Source organism: Dendropsophus ebraccatus, chromosome 7, assembly GCF_027789765.1.
Source record: "Dendropsophus ebraccatus isolate aDenEbr1 chromosome 7, aDenEbr1.pat, whole genome shotgun sequence".
Lineage (NCBI taxonomy): Eukaryota > Metazoa > Chordata > Amphibia > Anura > Hylidae > Dendropsophus > Dendropsophus ebraccatus.
Window position 1 is genome coordinate 44,754,700 of NC_091460.1, and position 15,357 is coordinate 44,770,056.

Below are 15,357 nucleotides of genomic sequence, written 5' to 3' on the forward strand. Positions count from 1 at the left end.
ACCTCAAATCGTTCACTATATTACACAGACCCATAGTTGTTAGTTACGATTGTTACTATGATTGTTACCATGATCATTTACTCCACCTGATCTCAGCAAAAGAAGGAACGATGTGCAATTACACTGAACGATAAGCGAATGATTAACAATGAATTTTGGGTCAGATCTAAATCAGTGATCAATGACACATGAACGATTGTTCAATCATTGCCTGCAATTACACAGGACAATTATTGTTTAAACTTGAACAATATAACGATTTTTTGCAGGATAATCATCCCATATAATAAGGCCCCTTTTTATACTCACCAGAACATTCACTGCACCAAGCACTCAGCCAGTAGTGGACATATCACTTGTGCAGCCTGTTCAGCTGCACAGGGGCCCATGCCAACATAGGGGCCCACAGGGCTCGGACTCAGGCTAGCGGGCCCCTCCGCTGCCCCGGGACCCGCCACATAGGTGATATGTGTTGTCCTGCCACCCTCGGCCTGCCAGTGCCGAGATGTTAGCAGCCGTGGCCCGCCCCACGTACCACACTCGTCTATTGGATACGTGAGCCACGTCCGGCCGCAGTGGCGTCACGCTCTTTTGATATATAGTATGACACACACATATTACATGTAATCTGTCATCAGTGTATGTATATATACTATTGCCACCAGATACCCGCAAGCCCTCATCAAAATATAGAAGCCCATAAACTGCAGAGTATAATAATAGGAGCATGTAAGCTCCAAATAGATAAAAATGCTGCCATTAATGTATCCAGCGGAATTGGGGGGACCCCACCTCAGACCTCAATGTACGTTTCGCCCCACCGGCTTCCTCGGGAGGTCTGCAATTACACAGGACAATTATCATTTAAATTTGAACAATATAACGATTTTTCACACGATAATCATCCCATATAATAGGGCCCTTAATTATACTCACCAAGCCATTCACTGCACCAGGCACTGAGCTATACCGCATATATACTCAGTGTACTGTACAGGATCAAGGGGCATGTTCAAATCTCATTTAGAATCCGAATGAAATCTGACAGACGATTCGAGTGATTCAGACCTGAAATTCATTTATCCACATAAAACCCAATCAATGACAGACGTCAGAGGATATGTTGCTTCTGTGACTGTGGTAAATGAGAAAACAGGCAGCGAGTCAGGAGCTTCTGCCTGACATCTATGGTCAGTGCCAAGCACCTGGAATTGGGAGACCTTAGACATATAACTAGGCTTTAAATGCTAGATACATAGATGGATAGATAGATAGATAGATAGATAGATAGATAGATAGATAGATGATTAAAAAAGTTCTGATCCATTGAGCATTCTATCACGTGTTGGTTGGAGTTCTTTCTATGCCAAGACTGTGCGCAGCCCTAGGTGGTAAGATAGGAGGTCTAACTATAGATAGAAAAAAGTCAAGAGGAGAGTGACATACTGTAAAGGTCCCCTTACACGTTTGCTCTCATATAATGACAAAGGAAGCAAACAAAAGAGGGGAGGACAGAGAAAGCATGTGCAGGCCAGAGGCAAGCTGGATAACAGTGGGAATATAGGAGCGTTGATAGATGAGGATCAAGGCACAAGGGAAACAAGGATTCCTGTTAACAGCAATCTGGTAAACTGATGACTATTGGGAACATAATGAACATTTTACATTATTTTTACAGTTCAAGGTCCTCTGGGTTACTTACTGTCAGAAAGCAGACTGTGAGCAACCTCAATCCTAAAGAAGTGATTACCAAAAACAACTACTTTTATTATAGTGATTGTATGTTATTATAGCTATGTTTTCTAGAAACAAAATACAGTTATACAGTATACCCACATAACAGGCTAGATCTCCAGATATAGAAGCTGGATGCCTGTTACATATGGCCCAGGCACCTATTGTGCTTCTTTCTGAATGACAAATCTCCCTAGCAGTTATATACTGTAGCTATACATGGGCTGAAGAAGCATGATTATATAAGGAGACACTGACCAGCAGGAGTCTGGTTGACTATCATTGTTGTGGGAGCCAAAGAAGCATCCCTGTCTGGTACCATGCACCTTCATTCACCTTGTAATATCATGTCTGTGACACCTGCAGACCCTGCTAGAAGGATCAGCAGATCATTGGGCATTTTGACAGCTAAACCTGATGTGATAAGCTGATCACTGGCCAGAGGGCTTTTTTCTTTTTTTAAAGGAAAACCTGTCCTGTGTGCTATAGGTAGTCCTAAGCTAGTCTCATATATATTAGAGATATGGTTAAGAGAATAAGGTGAATATATACTAGCTATAGAGTGATAAAGATACTATTATAGTCCTAGGTCTACTAGCAATATAATATTAAAGATACTGCTCATAATGTAAAATAGGTACTACTATATAGTCTTATATGTACTAGAAATATTGTGATAAAGGTACTATTATATGTAGTGGTAGAGGTGGTTGCACTGTAGGGATATAAGTAATATTATTTTTATGACTAAATACAGCTCTCTCTCTCTCTCTCTCTCTCTATATATATATACTGTATACAGTGGTATCTTGCAAGAAGAGCTCACGGTTTTTCAAATTTGTGACTTGGTGTAAGAGCATTGCTTTGGTTTAAGAGCTCCCTGTACTGGGTGGGAGGGGCATGGTCTGCATAGCGGGGTCTACAGCACTGTACTCTGATCCAGGACATCTTCCACACCTTCCAAATCACCACTTCAGGCTGAGGCTTGCATCAGGGGACAGGACTGTGGAGGTAATCTCTCCATAGCTGTAACCCCTATCTCTCCGGACAGAGAGTGCTGCACTTATGTGCCTACACCTGCCCTACTCATTCCTTCATACTCTCTGCAGTCTCTGTCCACCCTTGTGTTTCCCATCCTCTCCATTCCTGCTATAATCTGCCTGCACTCACACTTAGCCACTAACACTGCTGTGTAGAAAAGTTTCTGTCACTGTTCTCTTGCACAGCTCTTTGATTCTTACTTCCTGTGTTTTCAGGGTTATGCACTTACTATACATTATACTCCACATGCTGATTGCTATACTGTACAGTAACGTATAATATCACATGTTCAGCTGTTTCTCATTGTTTGTTCTGTCTGTTCTACATGTTAGAATTAAAAAAAAAAAAATCAAGGGGCATGTTCAAATCTCATTTAGAATCCGAATGAAATCTGACAGACGATTCAAGTGATTCAGACCTGAAATTCATTTATCCACATAAAACCCAATCAATGACAGACGTCAGAGGATATGTTGCTTCTGTGACTGTGGTAAATGGGAAAACAGGCAGCGAGTCAGGAGCTTCTGCCTGACATCTATGGTCAGTGCCAAGCACCTGGAATTGGGAGACCTTAGACATATAACTAGGCTTTAAATGCTAGATACATAGATGGATAGATAGATAGATAGATAGATAGATAGATAGATAGATAGAGAGATGGATGGATGGATGGATAGAAAGACAGGAGAGACAGCTGCCAAGACTGTGCGCAGCCCTAGGTGGTAAGATAGGAGGTCTAACTATAGATAGAAAAAAGGCAAGAGGAGAGTGACATACTGTAAAGGTCCCCTTACACGTTTGCTCTCATATAATGACAAAGGAAGCAAACAAAAGAGGGGAGGACAGAGAAAGCATGTGCAGGCCAGAGGCAAGCTGGATAACAGTGGGAATATAGGAGCGTTGATAGATGAGGATCAAGGCACAAGGGAAACAAGGATTCCTGTTAACAGCAATCTGGTAAACTGATGACTATTGGGAACATAATGAACATTTTACATTATTTTTACAGTTCAAGGTCCTCTGGGTTACTTACTGTCAGAAAGCAGACTGTGAGCAACCTCAATCCTAAAGAAGTGATTACCAAAAACAACTACTTTTATTATAGTGATTGTATGTTATTATAGCTATGTTTTCTAGAAACAAAATACAGTTATACAGTATACCCACATAACAGGCTAGATCTCCAGATATAGAAGCTGGATGCCTGTTACATATGGCCCAGGGACCTATTGTGCTTCTTTCTGAATGACAAATCTCCCTAGCAGTTATATACTGTAGCTATACATGGGCTGAAGAAGCATGATTATATAAGGAGACACTGACCAGCAGGAGTCTGGTTGACTATCATTGTTGTGGGAGCCAAAGAAGCATCCCTGTCTGGTACCATGCACCTTCATTCACCTTGTAATATCATGTCTGTGACACCTGCAGACCCTGCTAGAAGGATCAGCAGATCATTGGGCATTTTGACAGCTAAACCTGATGTGATAAGCTGATCACTGGCCAGAGGGCTTTTTTCTTTTTTTAAAGGAAAACCTGTCCTGTGTGCTATAGGTAGTCCTAAGCTAGTCTCATATATATTAGAGATATGGTTAAGAGAATAAGGTGAATATATACTAGCTATAGAGTGATAAAGATACTATTATAGTCCTAGGTCTACTAGCAATATAATATTAAAGATACTGCTCATAATGTAAAATAGGTACTACTATATAGTCTTATATGTACTAGAAATATTGTGATAAAGGTACTATTATATGTAGTGGTAGAGGTGGTTGCACTGTAGGGATATAAGTAATATTATTTTTATGACTAAATACAGCTCTATATATATATATATATATATATATATATATATATATATTGTATACAGTGGTATCTTGCAAGAAGAGCTCACAGTTTTTCAAATTTGTGACTTGGTGTAAGAGTATTGCTTTGGTTTAAGAGCTCCCTGTACTGGGTGGGAGGGACATGGTCTGCATAGCGGGGTCTACAGCACTGTACTCTGATCCAGGACATCTTCCACACCTTCCAAATCACCACTTCAGGCTGAGGCTTGCATCAGGGGACAGGACTGTGGAGATAATCTCTCCATAGCTGTAACCTCTCTCTCCCCGGACAGAGAGTGCTGCACTTATGTGCCTACACCTGCCCTGCTCATTCCTTCATGCTCCCTGCAGTCTCTGTCCACCCTTGTGTTTCCCATCCTCTCCATTCCTGCTATAATCTGCCTGCACTCACACTTAGCCACTAACACTGCTGTGTAGAAAAGTTTCTGTCACTGTTCTCTTGCACAGCTCTTTGATTCTTACTTCCTGTGTTTTCAGGGTTATGCACTTACTATACATTATACTCCACATGCTGATTGCTATACTGTACAGTAACATATAATATCACATGTTCAGCTGTTTCTCATTGTTTGTTCTGTCTGTTCTACATGTTATTCAGAATTTTTTAAAAAAATCATTATTTTTGGGGTGTGGAAACCAATTGTCGGCATTTCAGTGATTTCTTTGCTTTGGTTTATGAGTGTATTTGGATTACAAGCACGGTCCCAGAACAAATTATGCTCGTAATCCAAGGCACCACTGTGTGTGTATATATATATATATATATATATATATATATATATATATATATATATATACTATTATAAGTACTAATATTATAGGGATATAGGTAGTACAGATATAGTTATATTTATATTACTAATATAGTAATACAGGTGATACTAATATAATGACATCGGTACTACTGATATAGTAATATAACTACTAAATAGGTAGTAGTCATATAATTATATAATTGTATAGGCACTAACAATCTAATGTTACAGGTCCCATCAATATAGTGACATAGCTATGACTAATACAGTGATATTGTCATTGTAATATGGTTTTAGTAATACAGTAGATACTACTAATATATATAGTGACATACTGTAGATACTACTACTAATATGGTGACATACTATAGGTATTATTAGTATAGTGGCATAGATACTACTAATATGGGTACATACTGTCTGTATTATTAGTATACTGATATACTCTCGGTATTATTAGTATAGTGGCATTGATACTACTAAAATGGTGGCTGTAGGTATTATTAATATCACCCTACTAACATGGTAACAATCTTTTCATTGATAATAGTCCTGATGGAGCCTAATGGGGAGGAGACTGGGTTCATGACTCCATAGACCCCATGTATTCACCATTTCGGCCTTGGTTTGAGTAATTCTGACATTTGTATCTATTCTCCTCATCTCATTCATGACCGTTCTCAGAGAACACTGGATCAGCCCGCTCTCTCTTCTTATCTACCAGGTACACATTTCATGGTTTCTTTTCAACTTCCAAAAGGACTATCAGCAATCAACCCGAGCGAAAACGCTGGCTCTCACTTCCTTGAAGGTGTTGATGGTTTTCGGAAAGATAATGCTTGCGTAGCTCGCTTGGCTTTTCCAGAATTTCCTATTGTGTTCTTGGCCTGATGTTAGGAAAACTATTTCATGAGAGCAGGTTTCATGGATACAAAGCACATTCACACCCCAAACAGGCTCGACTTGTCCAATCTCTTCAGGTTCGGTGCATTCTTAATGAGCAGACATGCAATGCTGAATCTAGGACAAGCTGGGACATGTCCGAGGCCAAAACTCTTCTTGTTTTCAGAAATTTCTATCCATTTCCTCCAAACATACAATCTTTCACTTCTGATGAACTTGTGCCTGATGCAGCCTTGACCCATTCCATCAATACACTAGAATAGAACCTGCTAAGGTAATAGTCTGACTGCCATGTCTGCCGGTGTCGTGGAGCTACAGATAGCAGCATGTCTATATACCCAGAGGTCAGAGGGCCCATTAGTGCCTCAGAGTTTGTTGGGAATATTCTCTTGTATACCAGCTAGGGTCCAATTGCCTGAAATTTAAATAATAACATTAATTTTTTATGAAGACACAACCTGTATGTGCCATGGTATATACTATATATATGTATCTTGTCTTTATAGGAAACAGCACAGGTGAAGGTCATTCCAGTGCATGTCCTACTCACATGACCTAACCCTTACCAAGGAGAGAGATCCAAAAATAAGTATGTTAGGCAACTGCTGTTAAGCAATATATTAATATATAAATTATAGGGAGAACAGTATTGCACTAAATAATATTCTTAGCAGGATTATCTAGGACTTAGAGAATTGGGTCCAACTCATGGAACCCCAATGGTTCAGCAGGGCAAAAGATATTCTTGCATTCGTTTATTCCAGGGAGATTTATGTGAATGGGCTAAGCTGCAATACCTGAAATATCCACATTAGTGTGTATGGCGCTGTGCTTGGATAATTAATAAAGAATCGTCTTCATTCTGATTATTGATAGGGGTCCCAAGGGTCAGACCACCACCTTCCATACCTTATCTTAAAGTACTGCAAAACCCATTTATGTACAAGCTGTATTGTGGCAAACAGTTTCTACAATTCTGTATATATCTATCTGCTATAGAGAGTGTATGCCATCATATATTACCTTTACATAGTCCTTTATTCTCCCCTATTCTCTCTATATAAAATTGAATACACACCGTCTATGAGTACAACACGGATGTGTGATATGGTAGAATACCCACTGTTATATCATCTCAGGATGTGTTTCCTTATGTTAAGAAATCAATCATATAATGTAGAAATGCAGTGAGGATAGCCAATACAATAGGCAGCTATAAAGGCAAAAGTATTAGTATTGGGAAGGGGGGGGGGTATGTTAACTCTCTACAAGCCATTGATAAGGACTTAAATATTATATAAACGATATGAATTATAAAACGATATAAAACTAATTGAATCCCATGATATTTCCCTCCCAACCCTTCTCCCCACTGCACATGTATGTATAAAGGATACACTGCATGTACATTTAAGTCAATAGGTGGACTTGATGGACCTACTAATTCCTTTTGCCCTTTCTTGTACATTTTATGCATACGTGTTCAATGTGCTGGTCTAATAGACGTCTTTTCCATAAACTAGTGGATATAAGCTAAGGGAACCCTGACGATCTCGACTCTCAGCTGCTCCTGTGTTGACACAGTCAAGTCTAAGCACCATTGCCCAAGTACAATGGCTCCTCTATGATAGGGCCCCAGAGCACTGCATTCATAGAGCATTGCACTCGGATTCTAGCTTTTTTGTAGCTCTTAAGGTACTTTTATTTAAAGTCTTCACAAGCTACCTTATAGAAGGCCCCTCTCTGCCGGCCGATGGGACAAGGTGCCTCTATGTGATCGCTTTCTGTTACTTTTTTGGTAATCTCTACTTTTGTGGAGCAGATGACTGTAGAGGACTATTTCCCATCTCCATCCATTTGGCCACATTTCCAAGTCAAAAGCCAAATAATGGCCATTATTACTTGGACAACATGTCCCATCATGCCCTGTGTACTTACTATACAGAAAATACAATGATAACTTTTAAAGGGGTTGGCCACCTTAAAGTAAAATTGCTCAGTGTACAGTATAAGTAACTGTACTCACTGCCCTTACTGACAGCAGCTCCCTGTGTACCCCATAAAGCTAATATCAGCTAATATCAGACTCCCCTCCTCCAGGCTGTGCTGCCCTGCTCTGTGGTGAGTCTGTCCATAAGATGGCTGATATGGAGGAGCATGTGACCATGCCCCGCCCCCTAGTGTCCACCACTGAGCCTGTATATGTCTATGATGGACAGTGGTGGTCACGTGCTCCTCCTTGTCGGCCATCTTATGGACAGACTCACCACAAAGCACAGCACAGGCTGGAGGAGGGGAGTCTGGTTTTAGCTCTATGAGGTACACAGGGAGCTGCTGTCAGTATATACAGTGAGTACACTTACTAATACTGTACACTGAGAAATTTTACTAGAAAGTGGCCAAAAGAATGCTACTAGTACCTGCAGGAAACAAAAGTATAAAGAACAGACTAACCATTACTACCTGTCATATCCAGCACATATGTTCCTGTGGTTCCCATTAGTTTTTTTTTTTTTTACTTTTCCCCTATCACATAGATCCTAATGACCGCTGCACAAAATCAGTAGTGCTGTGATGTGCATGCCACCATCACCACCACGGCTAGTGGACATCCTCACTGCACTTGTCGTAAAGACAGACTGGCAGGGACAGCTAGAACATTTGAGCTGACCCCCCGATGAAGCTAGAGTGAAGGTGGCGATACATGTGGGGTTCAGGTTAATACTGGAGCACTTTGATACATTATAAACAGGTTTTTGTTAAGGTGCGTTTACACGTAACGATTATCGTGCAAATTTGTGCGATAACGATCGAATTCGAACAATAATCGTACGTGTAAACGCAGCAAACGATCAAACGACGAACGAGAAATCGTTCATTTTGATCTTTCAACATGTTATCAAATCGTCGTTCGTAAAAAATTCGCAGATCGTTCCGTGTGAACAGTCGTTCGCCGATTTAACCAATTGTGAGATAGGCTTAAGCGATCGCATAACGATTTTCCATACGATATATCGTACCGTCTTAACGCTGATCGTTAGGAAAAAAAATCGTTACTCCGACATCGTTAATCGATTGGGCCAATTATCGTTTCGTGTAAACGCACCTTTACGCATTCTGAGTCTTGTCTAGTGGGTATCTTGATCCTTGTCTAGTGGGTGTCTTAATCCTTGTTAGGGATATTGGTGTAGTTTTTTTTTATGTTTTGTAACGTTCTTTATATACTTATCGATATGATATTGATTGGACCTCATAGTTGGTTATGAATAAAGTTGTGCATATTTCTGCCACTCGGATGAGTGTTATTCTTTGGAAGGTCCGGTTTTTAATGCATGATTGCTTTTCTGCTTTTGCATATATCACTGCTGGATTTATTAAGTAAATAATGGTTGATTGGTTTGTTATTTGATATTACATTTTCTGCAGGTTTATATGGTTAATCACTGTGCAGCATTCATACGTCAAATAGCCTGAGGACATGGTATATAGCCCCCTCAGCCAGGTTATATAGTTATCGGGTGGGGGCAGGGCTAGAGGGGATGTGGTTAGCAGGGGACCCACCATTTCTGAACGGGCCCATTGTAGCCCTAATCCGCCCCTGAGAACAAGGTATATCTGTCATGACATGAAGCAAGCTCCCGCATAGTGGAACCAACAATAATAGCATCTTGATGTTGTTGGTATCCTGGACACCCGGTCCTACACGTTACAATAGGAGAGCTTTGTAGCTGTTTTCATAGTAACATGCTGTGTAGCAGAGGCGTCCTCACATGTGCGGCATCTATTCATGTACAGCTGTCATATGCACAACACCAGAGTGAATTATTGATTCAGAGAAACCATTCATAAGATAATCTGTATTGTCTACTGTATCCAGATCATTGCAGTGGTAGAGCTGTATATGTATGTACTAACCTGAACACCTTATCGCAGTTTAGCACAATATTAATCCAGACATCGTGTAGTTTTTATTTAACATTCATGCAGAAAAATCTCAGTGTGAATAGAGCATTACAAGGTCACGGGTGGTTGATTGCAATGCAAGTTTACTCAGGGGGGACAATCTTTGAGGACCCCCTAGGAAACAGGATATAGATAGAACTTGCTTTGGGGCATGTTGGTGGAGAGGGGTGGTTGGGAACGGTTTTGGTCTCTTCTCGTCAGGTCAATTACCATTGGCCTCTTCAGGTCATCAGATCCAGGATGAAGTACAGAGCAATCAGCATCCTGGTCTGGTCCACCACACAAGCAACAGAAGAAGTCACTAATAGAGATGAGCGAACCTCAAGCACGCTCGTCCAATCCCAAGCGTTCAGAATTTGATTACCGGTGGTGGAAAAAGTTGGATACATCCCTAAGGCTGTCTGGAAAACATGGATACAACCATGGGCTACATACTGCACGCTTGAGATTGGACGAGTGAGAGCGTGCTTGAGGTTTAATCGTGTCTAGTTATTTCCATCACATCAGGAATCTGACATCTTCAGCTGGTCCCAACCATTTTCCGGTGGAGTAGGCAGACAATGGCTTTCTGTTTCACCACAGGCAGAGCAGCCATCAGTCGACATGGAAGTGGCAGAAGTGGGTCTAAATCTTTTTTTTTTTTTTTTTGTTAATGTAAATATGGCATTTTGAATAAGAAGAAACTGGTCAACTAGCAAGTGGGGGGCATATAGCTACATAGAGACGTAATTGGGGTGTGATACTATAGTGGGAGCACAATTGGGCCTTATTGCTGTATGGTGGCACAATTAGGGGGTAATATTACTAAGTAGCATTATTACTGCTTTGGGCACTATGGAAAGGGTGGAGAGGGTGCTGGAAAGTTGAGCGGGCCCAAGATTTTGTTCAGCAAACTCCACAGAAACATGTTGTGACTAGAAGTCTTCATGGCAGTCTGGGCCGGACGGAGAAGAAAAAGTTAATCAGGGAAGACATCACTTATACAGCCTGCAGAGCCTGTGTACTGGTATCAAGCACCTTATGGTCAAGGTATACTGTAGGTGATATATATATATATATATATATATATATATATATATATATATATATATATAGTTTTTGGACCCTAGTTGCACCCCTGTCACCCAGAACATGGCTTGCTATACCCCACATTTCTCACCTGCTACAATGTATCAATCTGTAGACTGCCTAGATGGGATACACCATAACAAACTGTGTAATAAAACTGGGGGAGACATATAATCTGTAATAGTTTTCAGATTCTGGATGTAACCAAGAGTTTCCATTTCCTGACAGAAAGCGCAGATCTTCAAAAAGGTGAATGAATCATTATAGAGATTTATCAAGAGAAAATTGGAGGAGTTACCTAGGACAACCAATCCCAGCTCCATATTGTCATACTATATCAGATACATGTCCCTCTATGCATGTGATATAAATCATGCGGTGCTCTGTTCTCCGACCTGTGGCTCTCCAGCTGTTGCAAAACTACAACCCCCAGCATGCCTTTATCACCTGTATGCTGCGAGTTGTAGTTGGAAATCAATGATATACTGCATGATAATAAAAAAGTAAAAAAAAAAAAAAATTAGTAGACAATTTATTCTTTCCGTGTCCATTAACCATTACTATTGCCGTCATTTCTTGTGTTGTCTGATCCCATAAAGATAATGCATAGCTGATTCCTATCTGTAACACACAACCACAAGATTACCTAAGGCCTAATCTGCGTTACACCCTTCTCCCCCAGAAGGCCAGAGAAGCCGCAGATGGATTAGTTATTTGCTTTGGGCCCAGACAGCTCTGTGCTCTCACTAGGGAAAAATCCCATGTCTCAGCAAGTCTTTGAAAGTAGCACTTTCTCCCATTACTGCCTGCTCTAGCCTCCCATAGCTGTAGGCATCTTCCATAGTAGAAAACACATGTCATAAAACCCCAGGATAACCATAACAGGGGGGAATCCTGGAAGTCGAAGGGGAGAATACCATGCTGGATGGCTTGCAGCATTTAACTCTTTGCACGCTGTAAATAACAATGGCCGTAGGTAAATGGTGCATAAATAACACCAGAGGAGGAGAACTACACAGTCAGCCTGGTGGCCATTACACAGCATAAGTCCCCAGCCAGAGCTGCAGAGCCCAATGCATTTACTGTCCCTATTGAAGCATATGGACATCATAGAGGGGGGCACTGTGTGCTCAGGATTCCCCCTACCGCTATTAGCCAGAATGATAGGTTTGCTCTCTGGAGGACTCGGTGTGACCATGTATTACATGATCCCCCACTGCCTTCAAACATGGACGCACAGACAGCTGGTGGCAGGGGATTCCTGCAGAAAGACCACTGCAACAAGATTACTGCTGGGGCAGCTGTCTCAGGAAAGGGGGTTTCTAAAGGTTTCCTGAAGCATGTAGGTGCTTTACAGAAAATATTAGAAATCCATAAAAAGAACACTTTACAATTACAGAATTTTTTTTATTATTATAGTTTCGGGCCCTGTTCACACACTGTATTTTTTTTGTTACTAAATAACGGTCGTTCTTGTAGTTTGCAACACCGACTGCTATTTATTGAAAGTGTCAAATAACATATACACACTGTATACACTCTGGCTGGGATTCCATGCGGCTGCATTGAAAACTGACATGTCTATTTTGTGCGTCCGCTATTCATTGACTGTGCAGACAAAGTAAAGTGCGGCTCCGGCCAGGTGAAATCCTCTATAAATCCCTGCAATATCTGCATGCTATGCGCCTGCACCTACCTTTAGGGGTTGTTGGGGGATGCAGTAAAAGACGTCTTTGTGCTATTTTATTTTATTGAAGTGAGCTAAAAAATTTTTATTAAATTATCAACAGGTAAGACGAATCTAATCCCTATAGGGCCGGGGACACTGAGGAGGAAGGTACATGTCTTACCTTCCTCCTCAGCGCCAGTCCCACGCTGTTGAGTAATCTTCGCTCCGGTGCACTGTTAAGAGCACTGCCGCATCATCCAGCCCACCCTTTCTAATGATAATCAATGAGGCCGGTGGGCCGGATGAATCAGCAGTACTCCTAACAGTTACTACAACTAACAGCGCAGGATCGGCGCTGAAGAGGATGGTAAGACACATTCCTCCTTAGTGTCCCCGGCGCTTTAGGGGGCTATCAGGATGTTATATTCCTCTAACTTGCTGATAGTTCCCCTTTAAATTCAATTATATAGAAATAAGCAAAACTGATAAAACTGCTGATGCTTTTCTATTATTCTTTCAGCCCCAGGTCACTTGCTTACACGCCAGATGGTCGCCTATGTCCAGTTAAGCTGCCAGCATAAGTGGTCAGATTAGGAATGCATCCTGTCACTTTCTTGGATTGGCCGCTTATCCTGGGAGGCCCAGGGATTTCTCCAGCGCAATGTCTGCATCAGATCGCTTGTGTCATCCAATATGGATTTTGTGATCTGGTTTCCCAAAGTTTATTTTTTCCCAATATTGGTCAGTTTACAATGAGGCTATTGTCTTGCTATGAAAGTGGACTTTTATGACACTGCAGTGCAGGTCTATATAGTGTGAATGCGTCACAAGCACACAGTTGTTGTAATGCAATTCTGTAGGATGTGTGGTCTCTACTGCCTTGCATTATTCTGGATTTGATCATATTAGAGATCTGGCTGTAAGAAAAATAAATGCTGGGATCTGAAAATCCCAACAATGTTGACATCCCATATCTTTGCTGATGCATATGTGCCACAGATGGCAGAAATGTAATGTGAACAAGCCCTTATAGATGTATAGTGAGACCTTACATACAGGTGTTACATGCCCATAAATATACTGTATAATGACTATAGTCTGTGGCTCTGTGCTACTTATTCTTTACTGGGGGAAAAAAAATTGTAATTTCTCTTGACCTTTAACCTCAGGCGTGTGCCGTGTAACTTGTAACATGCCCTTTCAATAAAATGACCACACGTACAGGTGCTCGCCTGAACCCATTACCCAATGGCAGGAGCTGAGAGTCCTAAATCAGAGGGTGACGGGCTCTGTTATTGAAGGAGGGTGCTGAGCATAACTGATTCCCTGTGTTATAGCTGGGGCAGGGTCTATGGGGGCAGGGCATGACACCAGGGGGGATTTGTGTCACTGACCCCAGCCTGTGGTTCTCCAGCTGTTACAAAACTCTATGGACATCCTTTGGCATGTCAGGGCCTGCTGAGACTTGTAGTTTTGCAACCACTGGAGAGCCAGGGGTTGGACATCACTCCACTATATGATCATATAACACGTGTATACAATTGACACAACAGGGGCATGCTGAGAGTTGTAGTTTTGCACAGATTGGAGGTCACTGCACTGTATCTCTGTATCTTGCACCGTCCTCTCAGCCCCTGCCTAGGAATAAGCTTTACCTGGAGTATACCTTTAAATGACGCTTCCCTCCTCCACGACTGCAATACCAATACACATTTACAGCCTGTGATGGGTTACGTAGAATTAAAAGTAAATGTTTTGACTGCGGATTTTATAATGGTTGTTTTAGGAGATAACAAAGGGGCGGCTATTATAGAGTCAAGACAAAGGAGACAAGGTCGCTGTGACTGAGGACCCTGCCATAACGTTTAACCCATTGCTGTCTAACAATTAATTAGTGACTACATAGGATACATAGAGACATTACACACTACAGATTTTCTAGTTCACATCCAGTCCCATGACAAACGTGAGCAATCGGGACAGTCATGTAACAGAGAAAAAATCATGACCTTAATTATGCAATGGTTCCACCATGTGATATCAGTCATGTGACCTTTGCCAGTGACATCACAGTGTATATGTAGTAAGTTCTGCATGTCCTTAAAGGGATAGTCCCATCTCAAGTAATGTCTCAGGTGTCTTCTCCTATGCTGCTCTTTCCTTCCCATTGTTAACAGCTAGTTGTCTAGGTTACCGACCACCATCCTGCTCTAAAAGCAGTGGTCTGACTGGTGGATAGATGTATATACTGTATAATATTCATACATATATTACTACATCTATTTATATACCAACCAGACCACTGCTTTTAGAGCAGAGCTATGGTCTGTTACCTAGACGAGCTGTCAAAAATGGTAGGAAAAGAGCAGCATAT